The sequence below is a fragment of the Diceros bicornis genome, chromosome 5, assembly GCF_020826845.1.
Source record: "Diceros bicornis minor isolate mBicDic1 chromosome 5, mDicBic1.mat.cur, whole genome shotgun sequence".
In the NCBI taxonomy this organism is placed as follows: Eukaryota; Metazoa; Chordata; class Mammalia; order Perissodactyla; family Rhinocerotidae; genus Diceros; species Diceros bicornis.
Genome location: NC_080744.1, coordinates 47,385,920 through 47,394,689, shown reverse-complemented (window position 1 = coordinate 47,394,689; position 8,770 = coordinate 47,385,920). Strand labels below are relative to the sequence as shown.

At 44.4% G+C, this 8,770-nt stretch overlaps 1 protein-coding gene across 1 annotated transcript in view; it reads left to right on the top strand.

Moving 5' to 3' along the window:
- The first annotated feature begins 323 nt into the window (after nt 1-323).
- The window catches only part of LOC131406078 (aromatase), a 110,956-nt gene continuing 102,509 nt past the window's right edge, over nt 324-8,770 (top strand). The window contains exon 1 of the mRNA XM_058541572.1: nt 324-381. The gene's annotated coding sequence lies outside the window, so the exon portion shown is untranslated. The remainder of the gene's footprint in view (nt 382-8,770) is intronic.

The window sequence follows — 8,770 nt, the reverse complement described above, 5'->3', positions numbered from 1 at the left end:
GGGCCAGTGGCACAAGGCTGCTGTGAGCCTACATATCCCACAGCCCTGCCATTGTGGGCCCACATATGCCCTGCTGACACAGGCCCATGTGCACCCTACCAAAGTGGACCCACTTGCCCCACCACTGAGGTCCCACATGCCTTGCCAATGCAGGCCCACAAGTTTGCTGCAGGCTTGCTGGTGGGTGGAGCTAGTCCCTTGGGAAGGCTGCTTGCTGCCTGGCTGTGCTTGATTGTGTCAGGTGGGTGGGGCAGACCCCTGTGCTAACAGGCTGAAGGCAGAAGTACAAAGGTGATTGTCGGTATCTATGTCAGGTTATAATAACGGCTGCCACCAGTGTCTCAGTTGCCTCCTGCTGCTCCAAGATATACTCCAATCTTAGTAAGTAAGTCTCTTTTACCAATGAACTATGTAATTTTCTATCTGGTGTTTTTGTGCTGGTTTGCTAGTCTGGTGAATCTGGTGTGGGCCCTATAAGAGCAGGTTTTTCTTTCTCTGAAGTTCTACAGTTTTCTTGGGTGTATTCCCATTGGTTTTCAAAGCCAGGTATTATGAGATCTCATGTCTGTTGTGCAGAATCTAAGGGTTGGGCTGCCTAATGTGGAGCTGAGATCCCTGCTCCTCCAGGAAAATCTCCATACCTTTGGGATAGCTCCCAGCCATGAAGCACTGTGTCTAGAGTGTGGTTTTTTCCTCAGCAGGGCTGTATCTCTGCCTCTTTCATCCCTGTCTGTGACGTCCCTTGTGGAGGTTCTTTTGATCCAGTTTCCAGGTCTCTCTCAGAAGAAATTTTTCCACACGTAGTTGTAGACTTGTGTCCATCGGAGGAGGCAAGTTCAGGATCTTCCTACATTGCCATCTTCCAAACTCCAAATAAAATGTCAGTGTGGATTTTTGGGAGGTTCATCTTATTTGGTGTGTTTTGGGCTTCTTGGATTTGGAGGTCCATTTCTTTCACCAGACTTAGGAAGTATTCAGCCATTATTTCTTTGAATAAGCTTTCTGGTCCTCTCTTTCTCTTCTCCTTTTGGAATTCCCACAACATGTATTGGTCTGCTTAATGATTTCCCATAAGTCCCTTAAGCTTTCTATACTCTTTTTCAGTCTTTTTTTCTTTTTGTTCCTCTGACTGAATTATTTCCAATGACTTATCTTCAAGTTCACTGATCTTTCTTCTACTTGATCTGGTCGGTTGTTGAACCCCTCTAGTGAAGTTTTCAGTTCAGCTATTGTGTTCTTTAGCTCCATGATTTCTGTTTGGCCCGTTTTTATATTTCCTATCTCTTTATTGAAATTATCATTTTGTTCATGCATTATTCTCTTGACCTCAGTAAGCATCTGTATGGCAGTTATTTTGAATTCTCTGTGAGGTAGATCATGTAACTTCATTCCATTAGGGTCATTTTCTGGAGATTTATCTTGTTCCTTTGTTTGTTACATCTTTGCCTGACTCTTCATTTTCCTTGACTCTGTGTTGGGGTCTATGTGTTAGACACAACGCTGCCATTCCCAGTCTTCACAACTGCCCTTGTACAGGAGACCCCCACCAATCAGCCTGACCAAAGATTCTGTGAGCCTCTCAATCTTTTGTGCTAATGCAACCCACTTTCTCTGTTTTTCACAGCCCCCAGGGGTCTAGGGTAGACCAGGTCCTGTCAGTGCACCAAGACAAGTGAGATTGAAGCCAGTTCCTTGGGCAGTCCCCAGAAAAGTTGGATCATTGGACCTTCTGTCCAACTCTTTCCTTCCCCAGGGAGAATGTGGAAATGTGTTTTTTTTGTCTGCTTGCTCTGTCCTGAATCAGGAAGAGCTACTACGGTGACTGCCCAAATCTCTGTCTCTGTTCTCACTAGGCCCCAGGTGGCTAGATTATACCATGTCTCATCAGCACTCCAAGACAAGTAAGTCAGAAGCCAGTCCTTTTAGAAGCTCCTGCAAAAGCTGTGGTTTTGGAAGCCTAGATAAACTCTTTCCCTCACCAGGGACAAGCAGACAGCTGTGGTTTTTGCCCACTCACTCTGTGCTGAGCAGAGAAGAGGAGCACTTACCAGTCCAAGTCACTGTCTCTGTTCTCCCCTGGGTGGCTAGACTGTGCTGGACCCATCAGAGCTCCAAGAGTGGCAAGACAGAAGCCAAATCTCTGGGGATCCCTCTCAAAAAAGTTGGGCCACTGGATGTGTGAACCAACTCTTCTCCTACCCTGGGAGAATCTGGGAGCTAGGAGGTCTTTTCCTGATAATATGATGTTGTGCTGGGGTAGAAATTATGGCAAAAGGGTGTTCTGAATTTCGCTACTGGCTTTAGTAAGTCTGGTTTCATGTTTGCCTGGGGGGCTCAAACATTTCAATTAGTTTCTGGATTTCTCACAAAGGGAATTTGTCCATGAATTGTAGCTGAATCAGTGTATTTTTGAGGGGAAAGAGGGTCCAGGTCTTCCTACTCTGCCATCTTGCTGATGTCACCCTGGGATGACTTCTTGAATGGGACCTCTGCTGCTTTCTTAAAGCTGTGAATGTAAGCACCTGGTCTCAAAAACTGCCCTTTCTTCTGTGATCTTAAGAAGGCACCAGTATGTGGACACGAGTAGGTATCCTGGCAAAGAGACCCAGCTGGATGAGAGGGAGGGGAGTTGTGCAGGTGCACTGAGTTCTATCTCTACTCCCGAGACGGGGAGATGTGAGAAAACTACGGAATGAGAGTCTTCTTCCTGGGGCCTTGATAGGGGTACTAATACCACTTGTGGGTCTGCCCCCTCTTACGGTACCCCAGTGGCAGTCACTAACCCCAGAGAGCAGACAAAAGAAACCACTAGCATAATACCTAAGGGGCACAGTAATACTCTTAGAAGATGCTTCTATGAAACCAAGCCACTAGGGAACAATGAAAACTTTAAAAATAATAAGAACATTAGGATGTAAAGATTCCAGTAGAGCATAAAAAGACTTTCTGGAACCAAATGACTAAACCTGCAGGCAAATTAAGTAGAGTGAAAAGAGAGGGGTAATACTTAAGGAATAGGAAATAAATTTCCCAAGCTAAAGAAAAGGGCTGAGTCTGCTGATTGGAAGGTTCTGGCAAGTTCTGGGCAAGAAACATGAGTCACAGCTTGGTAAATTCCTGAAGTCTAAGGATAAACAAGAAAATCATACAATCTTCCAGAAGGAAAGTACAAGTTACAGAGGAAGAAGGATCATGAGGACATCAACTTTCTCTTCTATAACACTTGAAGCAGAGATGATTGAGGTGAATCATGTGAAGATTAATGAGAAAAAAATACTGCATACCAAGTATCCTGTAGCAAGACCTTACTCCCTTGTCAGAGTGAATGTAATATATTTGAGAATATGCAACGCATTCAAAGGACATGTCACCCACATCTTCCATCAGAGAAAAGGATGTTAAGAAAAGATCTAACCAAACAATAAATGAATCAGCTTAAAGGCTTCAGGATGGAGCGAGGATAAAAAGGAAAAAAAATAGTGATGGGCAAGGATCCTTACAATATATTAGTTACATTGGGATGGATAATAATAGACTGTTTAGGAATGTGTAATCGAGACGTTTAAAATAGAAGAGACATATATTTCAAGGGAAATGTTAATAATAGCCTGGAACTAAATGTACTAAAGGAGGAAGGGGGGAAGTAAAAGTTTTCCACAGGTCTCATGTTGGTGTGTGAGAGTGGGAAGTGAAAGTATTCAAAAGGTTTCATCCTGCAGAGGAGGGAGAACAGCAGAAGAATAGAGAATTTGGGGGAAATAGTCTGACTCCCCTTCATATAATGGAAAAATAGCATGGGTCTGACTATGAGGGACAAAAAGGAGGAGGCAGCTGGTAGAGTGGAAAAGGAGACAAGAGCTCCCAAGTTAAGAAGGAACATAAAAGAATTGAAGAGCAGCTTGAACTAACTAATTAATGCAAAGGAAATGGGGGGTGGAGGGATGAAATAGGTAATAAATAAGTAAAATCAAAGAAACAAGTCACTGATGACTTGTTTATTAAATGCAATTCACGTTCTTCAGTCTAAAGCTCAATCTTATTTGACCTCTCTGCAACCTTTGGCCCACTCTCTCTTGCGTGTTTCTCACCATTCCACACTGTGTCCCCGATTCCTTCTTCCAGCTTCTGGGAGGTGCCTGCTCTTTCCTCGCTCCATGCCATTGCAGGACCCATCTCTCTGCTTTTTCTGCCCTTTTTACCTTCTCTATCTTGCTAACTTTAATTCATTCTTCAAAACTCACCTCTGGTGTTCTCTCTGGGGAGCCTCCTCACCACTGACCCCACCTCCCTGGGAGGCTTAGCTGCCCCAACTACCTGCTCCCACTGCAATTGTGTTTACCCATCCTGGTGTCCACCCCATCATTTTGTTATTGCCCTTTTCCCTGTCTATCTCCCTGCCAGTCTGTGAGCTCCTTGAGGACAGGCCTACATCTTGCTCATCATTATATTCCTAGAACTTAATGCATGCCTGGCATGTAGCAGGCATTCAATACATTTTTGAATGACTGAGTGACTGTGTGATAAAATGAAATACCCTGGCTATAGTTTCTTTCTGAGACCTCCTTTCCTGACCATGAGATTCACTCACTACAGGAGGACTAATCCAAGTTTCACACCCCCAGGACCTCTGCCCAGTGAGAGAGGGCACTCCTTGAGAAATTTTCTCCAACCCAGGTGGTGTTTGAAGGGGGTTCTATCTGCTTACCTTGTAGAATTTCCATGTCTTTGGCCTTAGCCTTGTTGACCTTCCTGTTACATTTCTTGGGGAGAACTACTAATACCCATGTCTTCCCCAAAAGGCCCTCCCTGTTTCACAACAGGCCCCAAGCCTGAATGTCTAAAAAGTCACTGAAAAAGCGCCCAAGTCTCAGGGCCAGTCAGCTCTAGAGCGTGCCTTGTTGGCATCCCTTCCCCTTCCTGTTTGCCATTGCCTGGGTCATGCTGAGTTTGGGGTGGGGTCCTGTGTGCTGAAGCTGGAGCCTCCTGATATAGTGCTGCAGGGTGTCTCAGGGTGGGCTAAGGCTATGATGGCCCCAAGAGCCCAGCACCCTGGCCTGGGGGACTAGAAGGCAGAAGGCAGGCCAGGGCGAGGACTTGGCTCAGACTGGTGTGGGAGTGTATTAGTCAGGGCTCTTCAGAGAAGCAGAACTAATAGGATGTATATACAGATAAGTATGGATAATATATAGAGGTTATATATATATATATGAATTTATTATAAGGAACTGGATCATATGGTTATGAAGGCTGATGTGATGTGCAGGGTGAGTTGGCAAGCTGGAGACCCAGGAGATTTGATGCTGTGGTTCCAGTCTGAATGCCGGCAGCCTTGAGACCCAGGAAGAGCCAGTATTTCAGTTCAAGTCCTAAGGCAGGAAAAAACCCATGTACCAGTCTAAGGCAGTCAGGCAGGTGGAATTCTGTCTTACTCCAGGGAGGGTCAGCCTTTTTGTTCTATTTAGGCCTTCAACTGATTGGATGAAGCCTACTCACATTAGGGAGGGCAATCCACTTTACTCAGTCTACCAATTTACTCAGTCATCCAAAAACACACAGAAACACCCAGAATAATATTTGACCAAATATGGGCTCACCTTGTGGCCCAGTCAAGTTGACACATAAAATTAACCATCTCAGGGGGCAATAGAGTGAGCAGGTGAGGCCTAACTCCACCTGTTGGAAGACATATAACCTACATACACACACACATACACACACACACACACACACACACACACACACACACACACACACTCCCCCCTGCCCTCTAACTTAGGCTTCCGGGAAAGGGTGGTTCCAGTCCCTAAGAGGCATTTTTGGAAATTTAGGGAGGCATTTGTCACAATCACAATTTGTCACAATGATGGGAGCAGGGGTGCCACTGGCATTTAGTGGACAGGGGCAGAGATGTCAGATGTTCTTTGGTGGTCAGGACAGTCTATACCACAAGTTACTGTCACGCATGACTTTTAAACATCCCACTGGATGTTCATCTCCATGAAAACCCTGCTCATAATTATCTGGGTCCAGCATCCAACTGTATTTTACATATAAACACAAAGGATTTTTGCAGTTTTAACATAAACTGAATTTTTCAGGAATGCAAAATTGATTAAGGTGGTACATTTTGTGTAGGACTTTACAAAGTTGTTCATCGTTCTGGAAAATCAGGTTATCAATGTCAATTGCAGTATTTGAGCGGCCCTTAAAATACTTGTGAGTCTGTGTGCATTTGTGCCTATCACATTCATGGTGATTCTGCACAGAGGTGCAGACATCTACCGACTCATTGGGTCTTCCAGCATAGTTGTGTACACATTTTTTCAGGTATTGAAATACTTACTAAGTATTGAAATACTTACTATGAAATTACTTTTCTTTGTTCCTTGATTATAACTCAGTGAGTGCATTATTTTTATTGAAATTATGGATTTTGGAGGGGAAATTTTATATGTAGGCAGATTCTAAAATTTTCATTTGAGCATAACAAAGAGAGAGTTGCAAACTATTTGTTATAAAGAGGGACATTGTGTCTAATATGGCTGAGAGCCACTATTCTACGTGAGCCGGTGCCTATGAAGAAATGCTCATCTGTCTGTTGGGCCCAAGCCTGGCCCCCAAGGGCCTGTGTGCAGCAAGGAGACTGGGTCCCCCAAAACCTTATCTCCCACTTTGGGGAAACTTTAGAAATTAACAAGTTCCTAAGCAACTGGCTGAAGTGTCCTACTCCTCAGTGTCGCTGAGATATTTCTTCCTTCAACCAAGGGATGGAAGGATCAAGAGGCTTCATGCCTAGTTCCTCCCAGGAGCTTACAGGCTCTGCCTCCTCCATGAAGGCCACCTGGATCAGCTCCACCTAGAGGAAACTCTTGTCACCCCACCTCCAAACTGCCTACACTTGCTCCACCTTAACTTCTTTTTTTTTTTAATTAATTTATTTTTCCCCCAAAGCCCCAGTAGATAGTTGTATGTCATAGCTGCACATCCTTCTAGTTGCTGCATGTGGGACGCGGCCTCAGCTTCTCAGCATGGCCGGAGAAGCAGTGCGTCGGTGCGCCCCCGGGATCCGAACCCCAGGCTGCCAGTAGCGGAGCGCGTGCACTCAACCGCCAAGCCACGGGACCGGCCCCACCTTAACTTCTTTTTATGAGTTCTTTTCTTATCTCCTCAGAGGAACTGTAAATTGCTTGAGGGGAGAGATTGATGTGTCCTGTGTCCTATGTCCTAAGGCATTCGTTAAGAATGCCGAATGAATGAGTGAATAAATGGATGAATGAATGAATGCATGACTTGGGGGGATAATAGACGGCTCTACTAATTTAATCCCAGTGTCTGGATATCAAATAGAGGAGACTGGTTGGTGCTTTCCACCCAGCTATCTCGCCAGCTGAACCCCTAGTGGTGCCTTGGGCTTTAATCAGGAATTTAATTAGCCCTGGCACCTGCTTCTGGAAGAAATGGAGAATAGCGATGAGCACAAGCAGGAGAGATCTGGGCTGTCACCAGCCTGACATATGGCGCCATGTAGCACCCATCAGCTTCCGCTTAAGGCTGGACTGAGTCCTAGGTTACTTTACTTCTAAATGTTAGAAGTGTTTATTCTTTTGAGATGCTAGATGATAAAGACCTTTTATTGATTGCCTGAAACCAAAAATATGAGCTACTTTTGGATGATTAGGGGTATATACAAAGTAGTTGAAGATATAGTGGGTGTAGGGAACACAGTTCTGGATTTGAATTCAAAAGACTGGGCTTGATCTCTGACTTTTCCCCCAACTAGTTGTACAGCCATGACCAAGCCAGTTCATATTTCCAGGTTGAAAAGTTTACAAGTCAATGAAATGCAGTAAACAACTATTTAAAGGAATTACACAATGATGCATTGGCTGAGGTGGATATACCATGAAGTTAAAGATGCTTAAGCTTTAAGGCCCTTCATTGCACTGGCCCCTTTCCAAGGCCCTGTGCCACAGTGTGTCAGATGGTATTATTATCTTACATCTGGGTCTCCTATTAGGTTTCTTCCAGGTTCAAAATTCTATGTTTCTGGCCAATGGGCTCGAGAAAGGACATTTTCTGTTATGCAATTCTATCCAGTTTTATAACTCACTATTTTTGAGTTTCAAGGACGACACTGTGTCATAGGTACATTGTTCCTTTCTTTAGGTACTTAGCATGATTTTGGACAACTCTGATAAAAAACAAAACCTGACTAAAAGTCTAGATCCGTGGGATTTACTGGTATAATATTTAAACTTGAGCCACATTCTACATTTTATTGTAGTTGAGAATTCTACCAGCAAAAATTCTTTTATTGTAAGGTCCATGTCATGTTTCTACTAGTTTTGCTCATCTCATTTCTTGTTGTCCAGGAATTCCAGACATTTGACCTCAATATTGCTGATGCACTTCTCTTCCTTCATGTTCCTAGAAGAGCTTTGCTTCTTGGAAGCTGTGGCTGGGAGATACTGGGTAAACTATGCACTGAGCTGACAGTGTTCAGTAAAACAGGTCCTTGCCCTGTAGCAACCTGATTGAGACACTGTCAGGCATGACCCTAAGCAAACTGGGGAAATTTGAGGGGCTCAGGAATTCTCTTAATTACTTGTTGGATACGTATGAGGCACAAGCACCATGGTTTAGCGTCATGCTACTAGCCCAAGGAGATACAGCAGAGAAAGCAGATGGTGGAGGAGGTGAATATCTTTAGGCTGGAAGTCCTTGCAATGGAACCTTTCTTGCCAGCCTTCTCAGTCCTCACAACCTCTTC